Below are 24,953 nucleotides of genomic sequence, written 5' to 3'. Positions count from 1 at the left end.
GCGAAATTCTATTGAGAAAATGGATCAATGGATTATAACTTAAGAATCCTATACCCAGCCAAAATATTCAGCTGCTAAAATAAAAGACAATATTTGTGAATAGAGAATACATCACCTACGTACACAAAGAATCTGAGGAAAATATTCTAACTAAATTACACACGGCTCAAATCAGAGTCCTCAAGATTGGAAAAGACGAAGTAGAAAGAAAACAAAGATATATAGAACTGACAATCTCTCTCTCTCTCTCTCTCCCCTCCCTCCCTCCAAATGGCAAATAATAAGTGATAGGATATATTTAAGTCACACATACTGCAGGGGAATAGATTTGAATTAAAAACACAAAACTTAGCATAACCTAGGATGTGGGAGGAAGTGGGTGGTAAAAGAAAGGTGTTCTAAAGGTCTCATTCTGTTGGCATGAGTGTGGGAAACTTCCAGGACAGGGGGCATAGAGCATCTTGGTGAGAAGAAATAGTTTATTAGTTGGTATATTATTAATAATAGAAAAATATGTATTTGAAAATTTGAAAATGAGAATTTGGAAATAAGGTAAATAGCAGTGAAAAGAAAAAATATAGAGCTCACAAATTGTAAAGAAGAAAGAGGAATAAGGTATAATTTGAAAAAACTAGTCAAAAAAAGAAAGAAAAATAAAATAAGTATCAAGTAAGATAGAAGGAATGAAATAAAGTCTATTAATGGATATAGTAAATGTGAGGGACCTGATTTCAGCAATTAAAAGATGGAACTCACAGAAACAGAGAAGAGATTGGTGGTTGCCACAGGCAGAGGGTGAGGAATGGGAAAAATATGTGAAGGTGGTCAAACAGTACAAAATGCCAGTTATAAGATAAATAAGTTCTGGGGATGTAATGAACAGCATGGTTACTATAGTTAACAATACTGTATTGTGTATGTGAAAATTGGTAAGAGAGTAGATCTTAAAAGTTCTCATCAGAAAAAAAATTGTAAATATGTGAGGTGATAGATGTTAACTAAATTTATTGTGGTAATCATTTCACAACATATAAATATATGAAATCATCATGTTGTACACCTTAAACTTATACAATGTTATATGTCAATTATATTTTACTATAACTGGAAAAAAAGTGCAAAAAATATATTAAAGTTTCTCTAAAAATATAAACATTATAATATTGTGTCAAGTCAAAATCCAGTTATATATTGTTTACAAGAACTATAAAGACAGGTTGAAGTATAATCGAATGGGCTAAGAGATACTAAGAAATGCAAATAAAAAGAAAATGGGTTGAGTAGAAATGTTAAACAGGAAGAAATCTAAGAATAAAAGACTAAACAGAATAAAGATGAGATTTTGCCATTCCTAGAGCTATAATTTACAAGGAAGATATGACAGTCTTCAATCTCTCAGGGCCAATGGTCTAAATATATAAAGTGAAAAGTATTAGAAATACAAAAACTTGGTTAATATACATTTTTAGTCAGATATTTTATTTTTATTTTATATAATTATTCATTTGTTTATTTTTTGCTGAGGAAGTTTTGCCCTGAGCTAACATTTGTTGCCAGTCTTCCTCTTTTTGTATGTGAGACCCTGCTACAGCATGATCACTGACAGACGAGTGGTGTAGATCCACGCCCAGGAACTGAACCCAGGCCGCCAAAGCGGGGTGTGCCAAACTTAACCACTAGGCCACTGGGGCTGGCCCTTTAGAGGGATATTTCAATTGAAGTCTTTCAGATAATAGTAGAAATTTATTAGAAAAAAGTAAACAGAATTAAATAATATAATCATCAAAACTAATTTTTGTAGATATCCATATAACTCAACATCCTTTAAAAAGAGAATATAATTGGGTTGCATGCCCTTAGGATATATACAAAAATCTATCATGTATTTAGCACAAAGAAAAACTTAACACAGTATAAAAAAATAGAGACATTGCAGCTATATTTTTGATAATAGTCTAGTAAAAATAAAAATTATAAAAAAATTAAAAAAAAACTAGATAATTTTATTATTTAAATATAAATCCTCTTAACCAACCTTTGATCAAAGAGGATATCAAAATTAAAATTCTGAATCATTTACGTGGCAATGAAATGCAAACACATTATGTCAAAAACATAAGAGACATAGCAAAAGCTTAATCAGAGGAAAATGTATAGTGTTAAATGTCTTCATAACTAAAGAAAAGAGACTGACAATAAATTTTTTAAAAGCCCTTATAAGTTTAATTAGCAAAAAAGTATGAAGAAAGTATTAAAAAATATAAAAATTGGAAAGAATAAGAAATAATTTTAGTTATGAAAGAAATGATAAGAATTATAATAGAATACTATATTCAACTCAATAGTATGGAATTTGAAAAATGAGAAGAAATAAACTCAAATTGATCCAAAAAGTAGAAAATGTGAAATTATCATAGAAGAGATTGGGAAGATAATTAAAGATCTAAGATTTAAAAATAAAACAAACACCAAGACAAGATGATTTTATAGCTGTCTACCAATCTTTTAAAGATTAGACAATTTTGATGTTAACTAAATCTGAAACTCCCCAGATTCATTTTATGAACTGAGAAGAATTTTAATACAAAACCTGGTAAAGATAGCACAAAAACCCTATTGGCAGATTTCATCTATGAATATAGAACAAAAAATTCTCTATGTAATAAAATCAAGGAAAATTTATCAGCATATCAATATAAAATACAGTATGAACAAATAGGGATAATTTGAGTAATGCAAATATAGTTCAATATCAGGAAATCTGCCAATAAAATTTATTATAACAACATTAAAAGAGAGAAATCATATAGTAATTTAAATAGATAAAAGGGAATTTGGTAAAAATCTGCAGGAAGATCTAAAATAAACTCTAAGTAAAATTACTTTGAAATGAAAATTCTTATTAATTAACTTAAATGTAATAATTTACCAAACAAACCAACAAACAGCAAAGTACTTCTGAAGTGAAACTCCAATGTCATTTCCTTAAAAACGTGCATAAGACAATGATGCTTATTCTTGTCAATGTAGCTTAATACTATTTGGCATGTTTGGCAAATATGCTATTGCCAAGATCTTTAAATGTCCCAGGGCCTTTGTATGTGAAAATCATTTACTACTATTATCACTTCATTATATGCTACATTTATTATACTTATAAATTTATTTAACCAAATTTATCTAAAACTTTAAACAGTACTTATACAATGAATACATCAAAATTTAGAAATTATAAAATCTTGCTAGTCAACTTTTCCCAAATATTTTTGTGTGTGTGTGTGTGAGGAAGATCAGCTAACATCCATGCTAATCCTCCTCTTTTTGCTGAGGAAGACAGGCTCTGAGCTAACTTCTATTGCCAATCCTCCTCCTTTTTTTCCCCAAAGCCCCAGTAAATAGCTGTATGTCATAGTTGCACATTCTTCTAGTTGCTGTATGTGGGACTCGGCCTCAGCATGGCCGGAGAAGCGGTGTGTCGGTGCACGCCCAGGATCCGAACCCGGGCCGCCAGTAGCGGAGCGCACGCACTTAACTGCTAAGCCATGGGGCCTGTCCCCAAATATTTTAAAGATTAGAAAATAGAGTCAAACTTCCAACTTCATTTAAATGCTTCAAATCTTTAAAAAACAGGAAGAACAGAGAATTTTTACACTGATTACGAAACTTGCTATTATAAGGTACTTAACATATAACAAAAGCATTGGTGCTGTAGACTGATTGATTTCTTCATTGGTTTTATAGTTTGTGGTGGGATGCCTAAGTATTTGCAGGAAGCCAATATTCCACTCTGCTCCTCCATCCATGTCATAGGGGAGTACTCCCACATAGAGAGGCCCACATTATTCACCGCTGCCTGTGGGTAACTGTATCTCATTCTGTGGTTCAGTATCATGACGCTCTCTTGCCCACAGATTTAAGCCACATTCTTGAATATCAGTCATCTTTTTTCCATATGCTTGAATCCTTCTTGCTTATCTTTTAATTAGATCAGGACCCGAAGAGGTAGGAGTTGTGCTATTTATGGGGTCTTTTATTAGAGAAAGAAAACATGTGGGCAATTCCAAACCAACATGAACTATAAACAATAGCAATAGTAATATCTAATTTTTGCTAATTAGAAAAGATAGAATTAAAGTACTAGGAAAAATAGCATGTAACTTATAAAGGCAGTCATTTTTATAACTGTATATAAACTGCATTATTTGCGAGAGGATAATATTCTGTTTAAATCTAGAAATTGTTCAGTTTGTGTGTTAAAATGTCAAAGTAAATACCTAAAGAATACAAGCAGAATATTTAACTTCCAAATAAGTATATGAATATTTTAAGGTGAAAACAATAGCAACAAAGAAATTCAATCTACTCAAAAGAATGCAAGAAATGAGAAAAAAATATAGAGAAAGTAAGACAAATAATAAGACGGAAATTAATCCAAGCATATAGGTCATCCTGGTAAATGTACAAACTTTCTAGGTAAAAGACAAAAATTTTCAGACTGAATAAAAATCCTGCAAAATCTAGCTGTATGCTATTTATAAGTCCACAACTTAAAAAATAAGAACACATAAAGATTGAAATCTACAAGGTAGAATAAAGATATGCCAGACAAATACTATTCAAAGAAAGCTGGTGTGCCCATATTAGTCTCAGATAAAATAGACTCTAGGGCGAAAAGAAGGATTATTGGAGACAAATAGGATCATTACATATTGATGAAATATTCATTCACGAGGAAGACATAGGGACTCCAAAATTGTATGTCCCTGGTAACTTTAAAATATAAAAATTTGACAAAATTACAAGAAAACAATAAATTCACCATCGTAGTAAATGATTATAACATTTATCTTTCTTTAATTAGTGACTAGGGCAGCCCAAATCAGTAAAAGTGGAGATTATTTACACTGCAAAATTAATACGCTTGACCTAAGGGCATTGACACCTGCTGGTGTTGTGTCCTATACAACCTTGATGACAAGGGTCCAGTGGGAACTAAACCCAGGTCTCAGAGCCCTGTACACTCCTGTGGCTCTGAATCAGCCTGCAGGAGGGGCTACCTATCTTTTAGTTGGTTTACCATGCTGCATATCGTGGGGTTTTGTTTCCTTTTTCTGTTTGTTTTTGTGTGTGTGTTTTGCATGCTTATTTCATAACCGGCATTTATTTCCACATTTTATGTTTTCTCCTGGTTTTCAGGGACTAAGTATGGCAAATGTATTGTCTAAAATCCCTTGCCCTAATATTTCTAGCTTAGATGCTACCATGAGAAGTGTTCTGTGACATTTTGAAGCAGAATTCAGAAGTCTTTACTGTTCTGGAGACAGCGGTGATGTGTGGGCTTTGGCAGAAAGCAGAGGTAAAAGAGGAAGTACATTCCTGTCTGGGAAAATTTCTCCATTTACTTACTGGATCACTGGTTTATTATAAAAGGATATAAGTCAGGAACAGACACAGGGAAGAGATGCAGAGGGCAGGGTATGTGGGAAATAGTAGCCTCATATGGAGTCTTCATTACCTAGGCCTGATTGATTAAATCATTGGCCATTGGTGGACTGAACTCAACCTTCAGCCCCTATCTCCTCCCTGGAGGTTGAGGATGGGGCTGAAAGTTCCAACCCTCTAATCACATGGTTGGTTCCTCTGGCTTAGGAACTTTCTAAAAGTCACCATATTAACATTAACTCAGGTGTTGTTGAAAGGGGCTTGTTGTGAACAACAAAAGACACCTATATCACTCTTATTACTTAGGAAATTCCAAGGCTTTTAGGAACTCTGTGCCAGGAACTGGGACGAAGACCAAATATATATTTCTTATAAATTACAATATCACAAGAGGCATCTGGGTCTTCTGCGATCACCCACCTCAAGGATGCAGGAAGCTGTAACCATCATGACAGTTTTCAGTCACTCCTATAACGTCCTCATTTTCCGAAAACTTGCAATAATTTTCTTTGACCTTTGATCTGTCAGGCCTTCTAACTGTTTTGGAGGTACCTAATTCCCCATATTAGATTTCTTCCTGCTTGGAATTCCTAGAAAATAACAAGAGGAGCAACTTTTTTTCTAATTGATCCAGCAAGAGAAACTCCTTCAGTAATTTGCCCTGAAATCCACGTTTTATAATTTCCACTTATATACATAGAACTGCAAATAATGATTTGACTATATATACTTTTCTTAAGCACACTTACATCATTTATGAAAACTGAACGTACACTAGGCCTGGAAGCAAGTCTCAAAAATATCAGAGTTAATATCATACATGAGCTCTCTCACCACAATGCAACTAGGTTAGAAATTGATAATAAAATTATTTGAAAAAAATTATAACTAGATATTTAAAAGTCTCTTTCCAAATAAGTAATGAGTCCAAGGAAAAAAATCACAATGGAAATTAGAAAGTAATGAGTGATTGTGAATAGACTATATATCAAAATATGTAGGATGAAGCTAAAGTGTTACAGTGTTGGGGGTCGCCAAGATGACCCTCTGGTTCAATAAATTGCTAGGAGGACTCATGGGACTCACATATAGTTGTACTCGTGGCTATGATTTATTACAGAAAAATGGCGCCAAGCACCATCAGCAAAGAGAAAAGTCACATGGGGTGAAGTTCAGGGGAAACCAGGAGTGAGTTTCTAAGAGTCCGCTTTCAGTGGAATCACACCAGATGTGCTTAATTCACCCAGCAAGTCTTTTGACAACTTATACAAAATATTGCCAATCAAGGAATCTCATTAGAGACTCAATGACCACGGTTTTTATTGGAAATTGGTCACATAGATAACCCTTGCCTGGCAAGTACCCAAATTCCAGACTACCATAATGAAAGTAGGTATTCAGAATAAACTGCGTTGTTTGTACAAACAGTTTAGGCACAATGAGGCACTCTTATCAATGAATGGCAGGAACCCTCCCCAAACCAAGTTCTTGGATTCCAACCAAGATCAAATCTTGTAAGAAGACCTTTCAGAGAACAGCAGCATACATCACCTTAAATGCTTGTGTAAAAGAAAGTCATTCAAAAGAAGAAATTAGAATAATGGCAGAATTGGGCCGGCCCGGTGGCTTAGCGGTTAAGTGAGCACACCCCGCTACTGGCAGCCCGGGTTTAGGTCCCTGGTGGGCACCGACGCACCGCTTCTCCGGCCATGCTGAGGCCGCGTCCCACATACAGCAACTAGAAGGATGTGCAGCTATGACATACAACTATCTACTGGGGCTTTGGGGGAATAAATAAATAAAATTAGAATAATGGCAGAATTAACTTTAAAAAAATTCATGAAACAATGAAAAACAAGATAGAGATTAACAAAATAGACAGTAAAACTATAATAGAATCAACTAAGCTAAAATTTGATTCCCTGAAAAGAGTATAAGATAAAAATTAACTGGAAAGACTGAAAAAAAAAGGAGGGGGAAAGAAACAAATAAACACTACTATAAATGAAAATGGAAATGTCACTACAGATAGGATATTTAAAAGATAATAAAACTATATGAATAATTTTATGTGAGTAAATTGTTGTGATCCAAAGATTCTTTGACATTCCTATCAAGAAATCTATGCCTATTGACCTTAATTAGGAAAAGACTCATAATAATAAACAAAATAATAACAATAAATAAACTCATAATAATAAAATAATCATTTGACCAATATGGAGAGTGATGGTATGCTCCATTTCTGGACTCAGGCTTTAGGAGACTGGCAGCTTCCATTTCCTGTCTCTTGGAACACTCATGCCTGGAACCAATCCATCTTGCTTTATTGAATCCAAGCAATCCTGTGGAGATACCCACGTGGAGATAGAGGCCTCAGTCCAACTACCCCAGCTCAGGTCCCAGCAGAGGGCTTATCAGCCATGTGAGTGAGCCATCCTGGAAGTGGATACTTCAGCTTCAGTTAGCCTACCCAGCTCGTGCCATGTGGAGTGGGAATAAGCCGTCCAACTAAACGCTACTCAAATTGCAGATTAGTGAGCCCAATAAATTATCGTGTTGTTTTAATCCACTAGATTTTGGGATGGTTTGTTACATGGCAGTTATGGAAGAGTACAGAACTTGATGAAATTGACAGCTCCATAGAAAAGTATAATTTTCCAAAATTTACTCAAAATAAAGTAGAAAGCCAGAATAATCCCAATGCTATTAAATGAATCAAATCAGAAGTTAAAATTTTCCCATAAAATACAAATGAAATCCAGATAGTTATACAGATGCCTTCTACCAAATAGTGGACAAATTATTCCAATTTTATAGAAACTCTCTCTGAGAGTAGAAAAAGAGAAGATATTTTGCTACTTATTTTATTAGACAAATATAATTTTGATACTAAACCAAATGCAGCATGAAAAAAAAATTATAAACCAATGTCACACATGATCACAGATGTAACAATTCCAAAGAAAATATTTACAAACCAACTAAGTAGTTAAAAATATTAGCCAACCATGACTAAGTTTTATTTATCACAGAAATGAAAGAATGGTTTAGAAAAGAAAATCTAGACACATCCTTCACCACATTAATATACATTAAAGTGGAAAAGTCGACTTGTTTGTTCTCAAGCAAAACAAAAACTCTGAAAATTATTCAGCATCCGTTAAAAAACAAACAAAAACCCCAGAAAACTGGGCAGAGAAAGGGTTTCTTTAACTTGAGAAAGGATATTTTTATAAGGTATGTAATAATTTTATAATTTCAGTTTTAATGCTTTAAAACTATTACATTAATTTAAATGTAATTAGTGCATTTGAGATCAAACTTTATAATTTTCCAAATCATTACCCTGTTCTCCAGTACCGTTCATGAACAATTTTTCCCACTAATTTGACATTATGTCTTATTATTTATGAAGTCTTTTAATGATTTGCATATTTTCTGCACCTTCTAAACTTTTAAACCTATTGTTTTTTAACAGGTTGTTTTAATATGTATTAGGGATATACTTCCAAAATTATTCTTCTTTATTTTCCTATGAACTTTAGAATTAGATTGCCGAGTCTGACAAAACAAAATAAAACGAAACAACCTTTATTGTTATTGGGGTCACAATAAATTTATAGACTAAATTGAGGAAAATTGATACTTTCATGATGGTTAGTCAGCCTATCAAAGAATATGGCATGCTTTGTCATTTGTTTATTTTTTAATATTCCTCAGAAGCAATGTAAAGTGTTTTTCATTCCCAATTTTTTGGCCAAATTCTGATATTATTCAGTCTATTTCCAGTTTTCTCTATCCACTCTACTTAGACTGATACAGAAAATGTGTATCTGTTCTCTACAAACAAATATATACTAGTAGAATAAACGGAAGAGCTGTACAAATCAATGCTCATCTCTCATTAAAACTACAAACTCATCAATGTTTTTTATATTTACTTTTCCATTTTTCTTTTTGAGTATCATTATAGATGGATGGCTTTTTCCAAACACAACCTGTTCCAGTCAACCAGAATTTTTATTTTCCTTTTGATGCTCACGTTGTTATAATTGGGTAGTGCAAACCCCTTTAGACATTCCTCTGTGTTTTCAGCCCTACCTCAGGCATTTTAAAAGCATCCTTGTTTTCTAGTAATAACATTTTCCAGGCCCATTTCTTTTTTCTCCTGCTCCAAAGAACAGGGTTGCTTCTAACGAAAAGTATTATCAACGATCAAAATCCAAGTGCTAGAGGAACAAAGCACTTGATCCACATGGATGTTTTGGTAGGTAAAATGACTCCCTTGGTAGATCACTTAGTGATAGACCAGGAAATACCTTTCTTTTTTGAAGTTTTTTCCTTGTAAGCCTATAATGATACCTACAGTTTAACTCCAGCACACTAAATCCTTTTATACTCAATTCTAATATAATCATGTATTTATATTCTCCGTAACATTTCTGTTTATATCTTTAGCTCCTCATCCAAGTCACAATTACGCTGCCTTCCATAACGCTGTCCACAGGACTTTGGATTACACTGACCACAATAAGACAGTAAAGTGTAAGTAAATTTCAATAACTACCATGAAAAAGAGATACAATTATCTTCCATCCTACTGATATGATTGGATACCTTAAAAATTCAATACTCTAGTAAAGAAAACTAGAATTTTAATACGGGAATTTGATAAAGTAGCTGGAAATAAAGTTAATATGGAGAAATTATTAGCTTTATCTTTGGCAATAACAAGCTGGAAATAGAATTTGGGAAATAATCCGTTTCTAATAGAGACAAACTGTGTGATAAAGGACTCACTTCAAGAAAACTGTAAAATTACATTACAGAACATAAAAAAAGATCTGGATAAAATGGAAAGACATGTGATGTAATTATGAAAGGCAACTTGATTTTGTGATTTTTCTATTTTTTTTAACCTTTGGATTATATGTGATATTAAACTTCCTATGAAAGAATATATATCTGAGTATACCTAAAAATATATAAAAAAGAATATGGGATCCCTTGCTAGATGTTAAGTAATACTATACTCATACTATATCAATCATATTTTGTTGCCTTAATGATGCATAACAAACACCATAGAACTCAGCGGCTTACACCACAAGCATTTCTTCTTCTCAAATGTCTGCAGGTTGGCTGGGATGGCTTTGCTTCATGCTTCTATTGGCTGGGCTTGGATACAGGTTTCAGGTTAGTTTCAGGTCTGCTCCATATGTCTTCACATTCTTGGATCATGTGTGGCATGTTTTTCTCATGGTGGTTCACAGGAGGACAAAGACCTTGGCTTGAAACTGGCACACTGTCACTTCTGCCCACATTCTATTGGCCAAACAAGTCACACGGCCAGGCCCAACGTCAGCGGGATGTGGGATATATATACTCTACCTACTCCTGTGCACTGTAGGGTTATATGGCAAGAAAGAGTGAAGACTGACTACAATAGTCAAACTGCCTCCAATCACTATAATAAACACAGCATAGTATTAGCTTGTTTTCCAGTAAACATGCAAATTTAATATATTACAAAGCTGGACAATCAGTTTGAAAGGAAGATAATGGTTCAATGTATAAGCATACCTCATTTTATTGTGCTTCACTTTATTGCACTTTTCAGATATTGTGTTTTTTACAGATTGAAGGTTTGTGGCAACCCTGCATGAAGCATGTCTGTTGGCACCATTTTCCAACAGCATTTGCTCACTTTGTGTCTCTGTGTCACATTTTGGTAATTCTTGCAATATATCAAACTTTTTCATTATATATATATATATATATATATATATTTTTTTTTAGCTGAGGAAGATTCACCCTGAGCTAACATCTGCTGCCAATCTTCCTCTTTTTGCTTGAGGAAGATTTGCCGTGAGCTAATGTCTGTGCCAATCTTCCTCTATTTTGTATGTGGGTTGCTGCCACAGCATGGCTGCCAATGAGTGTCTGTGCCTGAGAAGCAAACCCAGGCTGCCAAAGCAGAGCATGCTGAACTTAACCACTAGACCATGGGGCTGGCCCCTTATTTTTATATGTTTTATGGTGATCTGTGATCAATGATCTTTGATGTTACTATTGTGATTGTCTTGGGGTGCCATGAACTGTGCCCATATAAGATGGTAAACTTAAAAAATGTCGTGTGTGTTCTAACTGCTCCTCTGACTGCCTGTCCCATCTCTCTCCCTCTCCTCAGGCCTCTCTATTCCCTGAGACACAACAATATTGAAATTAGGCCAATTAATAACCCTGCAATGGCCTCTGAGTGTTCAAGTGAAAAGGAAGAGTCCCACGTCTCTCACTTTAAATCAAAAGCTAGAAATGATTAAGCTTAGTGAGGCAGGCATGTCTAAAGCTGAGATAGGCTGAAAGCCAGGCCTCTTGCACCAAACAGTTGGTCAAGTTGTGAATACAAAAGAAAAGTTCTTGAAGGAAATTAAAAGTGCTATTCCAGTGAACACACAAATGATTAAAAAGGAAAACAGCCTTATTGCTGATATGGAGAAAGTTTTAGTGGTTTAGATAGAAGATCAAACCAGCCACAGCATTCCCTTAAGCTAAAGGATAATCCAGAGCAAGGCTCTGACTCTCTTCAATGCTATGAAGGCAGAGAGAGGTGAGGAAGCTGCAGAAGAAAAGTTTGAAGCTAGCAGAGGTTGGTTCATGAAGTTTAAGGAAAGAAGCTGTCTCCATAAAAACAAGTGTGAGGTGAAGTAGTAAGTGCTGATATAGAAGCTGCAGCAAGTTATCCAGAAGATCTAGCTAAGAACTAACGAAGACAGCTACACTAAATAACAGATTTTCAACATAAATAAAACAGCCCTATAGTGGAAGAAGATGCCATCTAGGACTTTCATAGCTAGCGAGGAGAAGTTAAAGCTCTTGTTAGGGGCTAATGCAACTGGTGACTTTAAGTTGAAGCCAATACTCATTTACCATTGGGAAAATCCTAGGGCCCTTAAGAATTATGCTAAATCTACTCTGCCTGTGCTCTATAAATGGAACAACAAAGCCTAGATGACAGCACATCTGTCTATAACATGGTTTACTGAATATTTTAAGCCCACTGTTGAGACCTACTGCTCAGAAAAAGATTCCTTTCAAAATATGACTGCTCATTGACAATGCATCTTGTCACGCAAGAGCTCTGTTGGAGATGTTCAATGAGATTAATGTTGTTCTCATGCCTGCTAACACAACACCCATTCTGTAGCCCATGGATTGAGGAGTAATTTCAAATTTCAAGTCTTATTATTTAAGAAATACATTTCATAAGGCTACAGCTGCCATAGTGATTCCTCTGATGGATCTGGGCAAAATAAATTGAAAACCTTCTGGAAAGGATTCACCATACTAGATGCTATTAAGAACATTTATGATTCATGGGAAGAAGGCAAAACATCAATATTAACAGGAGTTTGGAATAAGTTGATTCTAACCCTCATGGATGACTTTGAGGAGTTCAGGACTTCAGTGGAGGAAGTAACTGCAGATGTGATGGAAATAGCAAGAGAACTAGAATTAGAAGTGGAGCCTGAAGATGTGACTGAATTGCTGCAATCTCATGATAAAACTTAAACAGATGAGGAGTGGCTTCTTTTAGATGAGCAAAGAAAGCGGTTTCTTAAGATGGAATCTACTCCTTGTGAAGATGCTATGAAGATTGTTGAAATGACAACACAGGATTCGAGAATATTACATAAACAGTTGATAAGTCAGCGGCAGGGGTTGAGAGGACTGACTCTAATTTTGAAAGAAGTTCTACTGTGAGTAAAATGCTCTCAAACAGCATCACATGCTACAGAGAAATCATTCGTGAAACGAAGAGTCAATTGATGCAGCAAACTTCATTGTTGTCTTATTTTAAGAAATTGCCACAGCCAACCCAACCTTTAGCAACCATCACCCTAATCAGTCAGCAGCCATCAACCTCGAGGCAAGACTCTCCACCAGCAAAAAGATTAGGAGTAGCTGAAGGCTCAGATGATGGTTAGCATTTTTTAGCAATAAAGTATTTTTTAATTAAGGTATGTACATTGTTTTTTATAGATATAATGCTATTGCACGTTTAATAGACTACAGTGTAGTGTAAACTTAACTTTTATATGCACTGAGAAACCAAAAAATTCGTATAACTAGCTTTATTGCAATATTTACTGTTTTGCAGTGATCTGGAACCAAAACCACGATATCTCTGAGATATGCCTGCATAAATTTGTAAATGGCCCAAATGGCTAAACATCTGAAAAGAAATACATTTGAATCCCTATTTCACACTATATTCAAAGAAATTTTAGCAACATTATAAACTTAAAGGTTAAAAAATAAAGATTATAATATTTCAGGAAATTTAGGGGATTTGGGGTAGAACTTTTTAAATAAAAAGGTAATAAAGAAAATACAGCCATATTTAACTATATAAAATTTAAATATTTTTGTGTGTGGCAAAATCAAAACCAGTAGATAAACATTACTTTGGGAAAACATTTTCAAGGTACATAGTTTATGATGACCGTCTATAGTGTTAAAAACCAGATAATATGCCCAAAATGGAGTCACTTACGCTAAACCTCACGTCACCAAATTAGACTTAATTATAGTTTTGTCGTCTCCCAGAAATGGACTCTTAAACCAGTCAGTCAGGAATCACCTGATCAGCACTAGTGAGGTCATCTGCCCGATAGACCCCTGCCCTCCCCTAAAGGAAAGTGACCTTCCACAACCAATCCACTTTTTACCAGTTTAACTTCCTTGTCCTGCTCCCTTCTGCCTATAAAAGTCTCTCCTTTTGTACAGTTCCTCGGAGCTCCTTTCTGTCTGCTAGATGGGATGCTGCCCGATTCATGAATCGTTGAATAAAGCCAATAAGATCTTTAAAATTTACTCAGTTGAATTTTATTTCTTAACAATAGTAGAGAAAAAGTTCTTAAAATTGATAACAAAGAAATAAACCACTCAATAGGAAAATAAGCGAAAGTTATAAACAGGCATTTCAGAGAAGAGCAAATTCAAACCACAAATACATATATGAAAATAAATTGAGCCCCCTTCTATACCCAATTTTCAGAGAAATCAAAATAATATCGAGAACTTATTTTATACTCATATTGGCAAAAATAACAAAAGGAACGATAACACCTATTGCTGGTGGAGATCATAGAAAAAGACATTTTCAGACATTAATGGTGGAAATATACATTGTTGTAGGCTCTTGTGGAAATCAATTGAGCAATAGTTATTAAAATTAAAAACACATCTTTCAACCAGAAATACCACACAATGGGACCCTTCCCTATAAAAATAAAAGTGTGAATACATAAAAACATATGTAAGTTGATATTTTTGAGGGGGGCATTATTCACAGAAACAAAACTTGGGAATCAGATAAAAGTTCATAAGTAGGGGCTTGCGTCATCTCTGGAGCAGAGATCAGGAAGCTGGAGAGAGTCAACTCCAAAAGATTGACATTATTCTTTTCCATAACAGTAACTATGGAAAAATCATAGGATTTTAAAGCTGAGTCCAACTACTTCATTTTACTGAGGGAGCAATTGGAGTCCACAGGTTAAGCGATTTATTTAGTCTCACCTCCTTAGTGGCAGATCTGGGAGTAAAGTTCTTACATCTGTATTCTCTGACTCGATATTTACATTTCTCTGACCAATTTGTCAGCATTCTTTATTCTTCCTTATTTTGAATCTCATTTGTTTCTCAGTATTAATTACCTTCTCTTTTGATGTAGCTGTAGTGGTTACAATTTATTGAGTAGCTATTATGTGCCAGATTCTTTGTGTACATTATCATTAATCCTTGCAACAACACTTTAAATTTAGATAAAACTATCACCATTTTAACATTGATGAAACAGCCATAGAAAGAGAAATAATTTTCCCAAGATTCCACAGCTAGGAAATGGTGCACAGGGTCCAATTTCTCTCCATTTCACCACACTGCCTTCACTTCGCCTCCACTGACGCTAGTTGCTTCCTCTTTGGGGTAATATTGCCTCTGTCTTTTCTTCGAAAGCAGTAGTTCTCATCCCATGCGACTTATGAGGAATGTTTTCTAACATCAAACATTTTCTCAGACCAATATCTGATAGTAGTTATATTTTAGTATTTGTAATTACTGAAAAAGTACATAATGAAAATAAACTTCTATGAATTCAATAGACCAATAATTCTTTTAAATTAACTTATGTTTGATTAATCTTATAGTACCTACAGACATTTAAAAGAGTAGTGATCTATGCAAGCATATTATCTCATCATTTGAAAATGCCTGGCATGCATATGGATCTGAACATTCCTAATGCTAGTTCAGGAGCCACTTGGGGATTCACGACTTTAAGACTGGATGTCGTTTCTCTATAAGATGTCAGCATCAGTTGTTTCTGTTCTCTTAAGTTATCAGCCTCCAGTTTGCACAGGCTGGCTCTTACTTTATCTACAAGATAAGGTAAGATCTTTGATCTTTGACTTATTAATTAGTTCAGTTCCCAACTTCCTTTTGCATTCATTGCATTATAAGTGGTCTGATAAGGTGATAAGTGGTCTGCTCAAGTTGATAAAACAAGGTGATATTGGACCCAGCAGCTTGCTCATAAGCATTTCTTGGTCCTAGAGCAACCACTGAGCACAGACTCCCCTTTCTTCTCTCCCTAGCTTTGAGGCAACACCCAAACTGCTTTCTTCTACCCACCCAACCTCTTGGCAGTTCATTTCAGAAAAGTGTCGTCTCTCTGTGTCACTAGCCCCGACTTATTTCCCTGGTCCATGCTATCTATATACCTACTACCACCACCCCTTCCAGCTCAATTCTAACATACTTGGGTCTTTTGATTGTATAACCTGTGGTCTAAATCAGTGTCTGGTGTAATCTGTGCTTTAGGCAGAGGCAGGAAATGATAGGGAGTTCTGATCTAGTGTTCATTAAGCTTTGGTAGGGAGCCATGTTTCCTGTTTGCCTGATCTGTAGTTCTGACTCAAGAGATGTTTTCTAGGCTCTTGTTTGGTTGACTTTCTATAGTTTTTAGGCTTTTTCTGAGTCACACAGAACATTCTGTTAGGGACCCATTCTTACGAGGAGACCCTATGTCAGAACTCCTGAATCCTTGTCCCACCACATTTACCACTTACACCATCACACGGCTGTGTGGTCCAACTCACAGTACTAGATTTCAGCTCTGGTCCCATTCTGATTAGGTTCCAGAAGCCAACATATTCCACCTCTTCTCTCACAACCCAATCGTACAGTCATACATACACACTGTACCTTCCCTGCTTTGCCTTTGCCAGTCTCCTCCAGTTACTAGATTACAGATTTCTAACATATATTTGCTTGTCAGGAAAGTTGTGCTGTTTCGTCTTAGAACTCCATTCTGCTTGTCCAAACTATAGATGAAGTGGGCCATAATCTTGGAAAATCATACTTGGCATCTCATTATGAGGGCCAACTCTGCAAAGCCGCAATTGTCAACAGTGGGTTGACATCATACTGTTTGATACTACAATGATGGGTATACGTCATTATACATATGTCCAAACCCATTATATGTGCAACACCAAGAGTGAACCCTAAAGTAAACTGTGGACTTTGGGTGATTATGATTTGTTAATATGGGTTCATCCTTGGTAAAAAAAAAAAAAAAAAAAAGGTACCATTCTGGTGACTGATATTGATAAAGGGGGAGGCTATGCATGTGTGGGGGTATTTGGGGAATCTCTGTATCTTCCTCTTCACTTTATTATAAACATAAAACTGTTCTAAAAAAATGATATTTAAAAATTAAATTGCCTGAGCTCCTTTCCCAGAAGTTCTGATATCAGTGCTTTAGAAAATACTAACGCTCAGGACCCACATGGACATTAAAACAAAAACACCTGGGTGATCCTAATATACAATCAGTGTTGAGAACCCTGCATATATAGGCTTAAAAACATAGGAAATATGTGTTTATTTTGAAATAAAAGTAAATCAAATTTTTAAAAATTGGTGTATAACTTATTGGAACTAAAGGAAATATATTTGTACAGATGAAAACTGCCTCTTTTCTTACCATTTTCTCACAAATACCACTTCCAGAGCATCTTTCTTTTATGTGTTGGTTTCTTTTATTATAATTTCTGCTATGACTCGGATCTGAAACCTGTATTTTCTTCAGTGACTTATACTTTCATTTTTAAGATGGATGCTTTATCTATTCAGATTGTAATGATTTAAATTTTCTGAATAATGGACTATCATTTCCAAGCTACTATTACAACTATTAAGAGTTATAATTTTAACTTGCAAATTATCAACTTCAAAACAACTGGCTGTTACTATTTTAGGTGTTTTAGGGAAATTAAGCAAGCCTGCTACAATTATTCTAGAGTGTCTTCCCTCCTTTAACTCCATTGACAATCTCTTGTAGGTGAAGAAATGACATGAGCATCAATGGAGAATCATCTATCTAGCTGAATATTTGCTGAAGGAGTGTTAATTGATGGAGTTATCAATTCAAGCAAAGTTTCTAATATTTTACTAGAAAGATTTGTAGTTATAGTCAATGCAACTTAGTCCTAGTTACCTTATTGATTGAAGATATAGATGATATGCTAATCAAAGTATTAGATGAGACAAAAATGGCAATGATTTCTGTTTTGAATAACGTAATTAATATTTGAAAGCCTGATCAGTGCACTTAAAGCTTAATAGTGATATGTATCAAGTCCTATGTTTAGGTTTAACCATTTAAAATCCTAAATACAGAATTTGACTTCCACTGGTAGTTATGATGTAACTGGTAGTGGCAAGCTATAGTCCCTGATATAACAGCTAGGAAAAGCAAAACCAGGTTATTCATAAAATTTATATTTTTTACAGACATAGGAGAGCTTTAGAATTCAAAATAAACATGTGAACTAAAATTCTAGAGCTGGAGAAGCTTTCCTCGGTGAATTTAGTTCACAAGATATTTTCTCCCATGGGGGCATTTGCCAGGCCTGGAGATGGGCTGAGGGAGAGAATTCAACTAGGGGAGAGAGAAACAGGCAGAGCTTTTGACGGCCACATGAGCAGGGTGAGAGATTAGAATCTGGAGGGATCCCAAACTGCTGGCATGTTTCCTCCACAGGATCTTTGAGTGATAGGGTAGTATGAGGACTTTAGGGGACTGGACTAGAGAGGGAATAAAGTCCTCCACAATCCCATGGTGCTTTGGAGGAACAGTCCCACCAGAGGGAGGGGCCTGCAATAGACAGATGACAAATCTCATCCTGGAGACACTGGAAACTACAGGTGGAATGATTCTGATTAAAGCTCACATACTGCTTGGACTAAGTTCAATTCCTGTGAACAACCTCTCAAGTCATCTGCCCCACAAGGGAAAGAGTAAACCCTTTCTTGGAGAAAATTAGATCAATTTTAGACTCTGTTTATTTTATATATGGATATCTAGTACAAAATAAAAAAAAAGTAAGACTTGTGAAGAGGCAAGAAAATATGTCCAATAATTGAGGAAAAGAAAATCTCAGTAGAATCAGATACACATATTCAGATATTGAGTTGACAGAAAAGGACTATCTAATAACTACTATAAATAGGTTAAAGAAATAGGAGACAAAATTTACAAAAAGGATAAAAAGAGGATTTTATTAAATAATTAAGATCTATAAAAAAGAATAAATATTCTGGAACTAAAATATTCAAGATTTTAAATGAATTTTAACATCAGCTTGAACAAGGCAAAGACATGATTACGGAACTCAAGGGCAGGTCAATTACATACTCAAACTAAAGCACAGAGAGAAAAAAACTAAAAAGAACCATAAATAAAGCATAAAGGATACAGAAAAATGGTTTAATATGTTTGTAACTGGAGTATCAGAAAGAGACGAGAGAGAGAATGGGACAGAAGCAGGATTTGAAAAAATAATGCCTAAGATTTTTCTAAAAGACATCAACTCACAGATCCAAGAAGTACAATGAACAGAACACCAAACAGGATAAGGACAAAGAAAACTGCTAAGTACAGGTAATGATAAGGGGATGTGCAGTTCACGTTTCATTGGCCAGAGCTGATCAAATGACCACACATAACTGCAAGGGGTTGAGAAGAAAGGAAACGAGAATAGGATACTGGTGACAGCAATGAACCTCAACATGTCTAAATGTCCATGTTTCATTACTGTACAATTTAAACTTACCCTCATTAAATTTCTCTGACCCACATAATTTACTTCATTTGTCTCTTTATGAATCTTTTTACAGTCACCTAAGTTTGATTTGTATGTTTGAGAATAAAAGAAATATGAATTTGGTAAATTTCACAAATGGGAATTGCTAATGCCTTTACTTCGCCAGCCCTGTATTCTGCCACGTCACTGCTGGCATTTGGCCAGTCACCTCCAGAATCACTGGACTCACCCTCTCCCCTTTCTGAATCTTCTGTGGTGCTGCCACTTGGAAACAGTCAAGTAAAAGGCTGTGCTACAGCTGATGATTACTATACATTCTTTCAAGTACTTAATATGTACATACATATGAATATATTGATTCAACAAATATTTATTGGGTACCTACTAATTGTCATGCCCTGGTTTAAGTTCTAGGGATAAAGTAGTTAATACAGAGAAAGATGTCTGCCCTTCTGGACCTTATGTTATTTTTTGGTGGACAAACAATAAACAAAATATAAGTAAAATTTATATTATTGGGTAATACGGCTGGGAAGGAAATGGAAGGTTGCAGTTTAAATACAGTGGACATAGAGGCATCACTGAGAAGGTGACATCTGAAGAAAGTAGGGGAGTATACAGGAAGCTTTTTGAGGAAAAAAGCATTTCAGGAGCCAGGGACAGCAAGTAGAAAGTTCCTGAGGTAGGGGTGTGTGTGCTTGGTGTGCTCAAGGAACAATAAATCGGCCAATGAGGCAGAAGAGGAAAGAACGGTGTGTGTTGGGGGAGAGCAGGTGTTGGAGAGGAGATCAGGGAGGCAATGTAAGCCAGGTGCTATGGGGAGACTGCTGTGATATCATGATTACTGCTTTTTTCTCTGAGTTAGACAGGAACACACTGCATGGTTTCAGACAGACAGGTGACATAATCTGACTTAAATTTTAACAAGATCATTCTGAGTTATGTGGAAAATAGAATGAAAGGGGATCGGAAAAAAAGCAGATTCAACAGTTAGGAAGCAATTGAAATAATAGATGAATGATGGTGGTGATTTGGATCAAGTGTGAGTAGTAGTGAGACATTGTTGAATTCCTTCAATATTTGAAAGTTGTGTTGATGAATACACTTACAGATGGATGTAGGGGTATGAGAGAAAGAAGGAATTCTGTAACTCCAAGGTTTTTCGGTCTGAATACTTAGAATGATGGGAAGACCATAGGAGGGAATTGGAAACTCAGTCTCGAGCTTGTTAACTTTGAGATGCCTACTAACAACCAAGTGGAGATGGCTGGGAGGCAGTTGGATACAGGAGTTGGAATTCATAGGAGGGGCCCTTACAAGAAATGCTGGAAGGAGTTCTTCAAGCTGAAATGAAGGATGCTAATTAGCAACATGAAAACATATGAAAATATACAACACACTGGTAAAGGTAAATATATAGTCAAATTCAGAATGCTCTAATATGGTAATGTGGTGGTGTATTAACCATTTAACTCTAGTATAAAGGTTAAATGACAAAAGTATTAAAAATAACTATAGCTACAATAATTTGTTAATGGATATGCAATATAAAAAGGTAAATTGTGGGGCTGGCCCTGTGGCATAGTGGTTAGGTTCAGCATGCTCCATTTGGGCAGCCCAGGTTCGTGGGTTCAGACTCCCAGGCATGGACCTACACCACTCATCAGCCATGCTGTGGAGGTGACCCACATACAAAATAGAGGAAGATTGGCAGAGATGTTAGCTCAGGGCGAATCTTCCTCAGCAAAAAAAAGGTAAATTGTGACATCAAAATATAAAATGTGGGGGAGAGTAAAAGAGAAGAGTTTTTATATGGGATTGAAGCTAAGTTGTTATCAGCATACAATAGACTATTATATCTACGAGATGTTTTTTATAAGCCACGTGGTAACTACAAGGCAAAAAACCTACAGTAGATACACAAAAGATAAAGAGAAGAGAGTCAAAGTATACATAAAATCATCAATTCACAAAGGAAGACAGCAAGAGAAGAAGAAAGGAACAAGGGAACTACAAAAGAGCCAGAAAACAATAAGAGAGCATTAGTAACTCCTTACCTATCAATAATTATTTTAAATGTAAGTAGATTAAATTCTCCAATCAAAAGGCATAGAATGGCTGAATGGATAAAAAACAAGACCCAATTATACACTGCTTATAAGAGATTTGCTTTGTCTTTAAGGACACATATAGGCTCAAAGCAAAGAGATGGAAAAAGATAATTCATGCAAATGGAAATCAAAAGAGAGCGGGGTGGATATGCTTATATCGTACAAAATAGACTTCAAGTAAAAAACTGTAACAAGACACAAGGAAGGTTATTAAATAATGATAAAGGGGTCATTTAATCAAGAGGATATAACAATTGTAAAAATATATGTACCCAACACCGGAACACCTAAATATGTTAAGCAAATAGTAATAGATCTGAAGGAAGAAATAGATGACAATACGGTAATAATAGGGGAGGTTAATACCTCACTTTCAACAATGGACAAATCATCCAGACAGAAAATCAATATGGAAACATTGGACTTGAAATATACTTTAGACCAAATGGACCTAACATATGTAAATAGAACATTCCATTCAACAGCAGTAGAATACATATTCTTCTCAAGCCCACTTGGAACATTCTCCAGGATAGATCATATGATAGGTTACAAAATAAGTCTTAGCAAATTTAAGAAGATTGAAATCATACTAAGTATCTTTTCTGACCACAATGATATGAAACTAAAAATCAATAACAGGAGGAAAACTGGAAAATTCACAAATATGTGGAAATTAAACAACACATTCCTGAACAACCATATAGAAAAAGCTCCCTGACGTTGATCTCAGCAATGATTTTTTGGATATGACACCAAAGCAAAAGCAACAAAAGTAAAATTAAAACAGGAGGGACTACATCAAACTAAAAAGTTCTGTACAACAAAAGAACAAAATGAAAAGGCAACCTACAGAATGGGAGAAAATATTTGTAAATCATATATCTGATAAGGGGTTGATATCCAAAATATAAGGAACTGATACAATTCAATAGTGAAAAAACAAATAATCTAGACAAAAAATGGGCAGAGGACCTGAATAGACATTTTCCAAAAAAAGACACACAAATGGCCAACAGGTACATGAAAAAGCACTCAACATGACTTATCATCAGGGAAATGCAAAGCAAAACCACAATGAGATATCACCTCATACCTGTTAGAATGTCTATTATCAAAAAGATGAGAAATAATAGGTATTGGTGAGGATGTGGAGAAAAGGGAACACTTGTGCACTGTTGGTGGGAATGTAAATTGGTACAGCCACTATGGAAAACAGTATGGAGCTTCCTCAAAAACTTAAAAATAGAACTATCGTATGATCCAGCATTCCCACTTCTGGGTATATATCCAAAGGAAATGAAATCAGTATCTTGAAGAGATATCTGCACTTCCAGGTTCATTTCAGTATTATTCACATGGAAACAACTTAAGCATCCATTGATAGATGAATGGATAAAGAAAATGTGATATATATACATATAATGGAAAGTTATTCAGCCATAAAAAAAAGGAGGAAATCCTACCATTTACAACAATATAGACGGACCTTGAAGGCATTGCGCAAAGTGAAATAAGTCAGACAGAAAAAGACAAATACTTTTTTTGTTGTTAAAAATGTTCAATTATACAATAGTGTTATCAGCTATAGTCACCATGTTATACATTAGATCCTCAGACTTTATTCATCTCATAGTTGAAAGTTTGTACCCTTTTACCAACCTCTCCCTATTTCCGCCATCACAGAGCCCTGGAAACCACTTTTCTATTTTCTATTTCTATGAGTTTGACTTTGAGTTTTTTAGATTCCACGTATAAGTGAGACCATGTGGTATTTTACTCATAGAAACAGAGAGCAAAATGGTGGTTGCCAGGGGCTGGGAGTAAGGGAAATGGGGAGATGATGGTCACAGGGCACAAACTTCCAGTTTTAAGGTGAATAAGTGCTGGGGATCTAATGTACAGCATGATGACTATAGTTAACAATACTGTATTATGTACTTAGTTGTTAGGAGAGTAGATCGTTAATGTTCTCATCAGACACACACAAATGGTACTTATGTGAGGTTATAGAGGTGTTAACTAACCTTATTGTGGTAATCATTCAGAATATATCCATGTATGAAATCATCATGTTGCATACCCTGAACTTACACAGTGTTATATATCAATTATATCTCAATAAAGCTGGAAAAAAGGAGGAACCAGCAAGGAGAAAAAGAATAAAAAGGGGAGTGGGTTGTGAAGAAGATGCTTCAAAGAGGAGAGAGTAATCAACTCTGGCAGATGTTGCTGATAATGCAGGTAGAATGAGGACTGAGAACTGATGGGTAGCTTCAACAACCTGGAAGCCACTGGCAGTTGTGAGAAGCAAGACCACCGTGGATATGCTGGTTATGCCTTGTGTGAAGGTGCCCATTCAGTGGGTGAGTGGTCGTGAAATACTCCCCGCATTCTGCTACATCCACATGGAGGGCACAGCTATTTGTAACTCATCCACCCAGAGGGGCACTATTTTCTAATTTGCACAGAGGCATAGTTTTTGCTAGCTGAGACCCTCCTGACAAAAGCAGTTTCTGGGCCAATGCCTGTGGGGAGTGGGTTCAAGAGAGAATGGGAAGGGAGGAAGTGGAGACAGTGAGTGTGGACAACTCTCACCAGCAGAGTACCCAATAAACAGTAGGGGAAAAATGAGTTGGTAACTGGAGGAGGATGTGGAATCAAAGAAATTTTATTATTATTTTGAAAATAGGCAATTTACTGGTATGTTTGAGTGCTGGTGGGAAAGATTCTGTACGGAAGGGTGCCATGTGCTTGCTCTATGCTGGACACTGTATGTTATCTCATTTACTCCTTCCCATTGGAGGAGTAAGAAAACTGGAACAGAAAGATTAAAAAACCATATCCAAGGGCTGGCCCTGTGATGGCGTAGTGGTTAAGTTCAGCACGTTCTGCTTCAGTGGCCCAGATTGTGGGTTTGGATCCCTAGAATCACTACTCCACTCGTCAGACACACTGTGGTGGCAATCCACATACAAAATAGAGGAAGATTGGCACAGATGTTAGCTCAGGGTGAATCTTCCTCAGCAAAAATATAAATAAATAAATAAAAAACCATATCCAAGGCTACACTTTTGTTTACTGTTGTTTTCCTTGTGCCTATAAAATGTCCAGCACGTAGTAGGTAGTCAATTAATATTTGCTGAATATTAACCAGAATTTGAACTCACATCACCTAATTCCCAATCCTGAACCTTTAATGATTGGACTTTGGTACCTTTTT

Source organism: Diceros bicornis, chromosome 5 (assembly GCF_020826845.1).
Source record: "Diceros bicornis minor isolate mBicDic1 chromosome 5, mDicBic1.mat.cur, whole genome shotgun sequence".
In the NCBI taxonomy this organism is placed as follows: domain Eukaryota; kingdom Metazoa; phylum Chordata; class Mammalia; order Perissodactyla; family Rhinocerotidae; genus Diceros; species Diceros bicornis.
Note: the sequence above shows the minus strand (reverse complement) of the source record.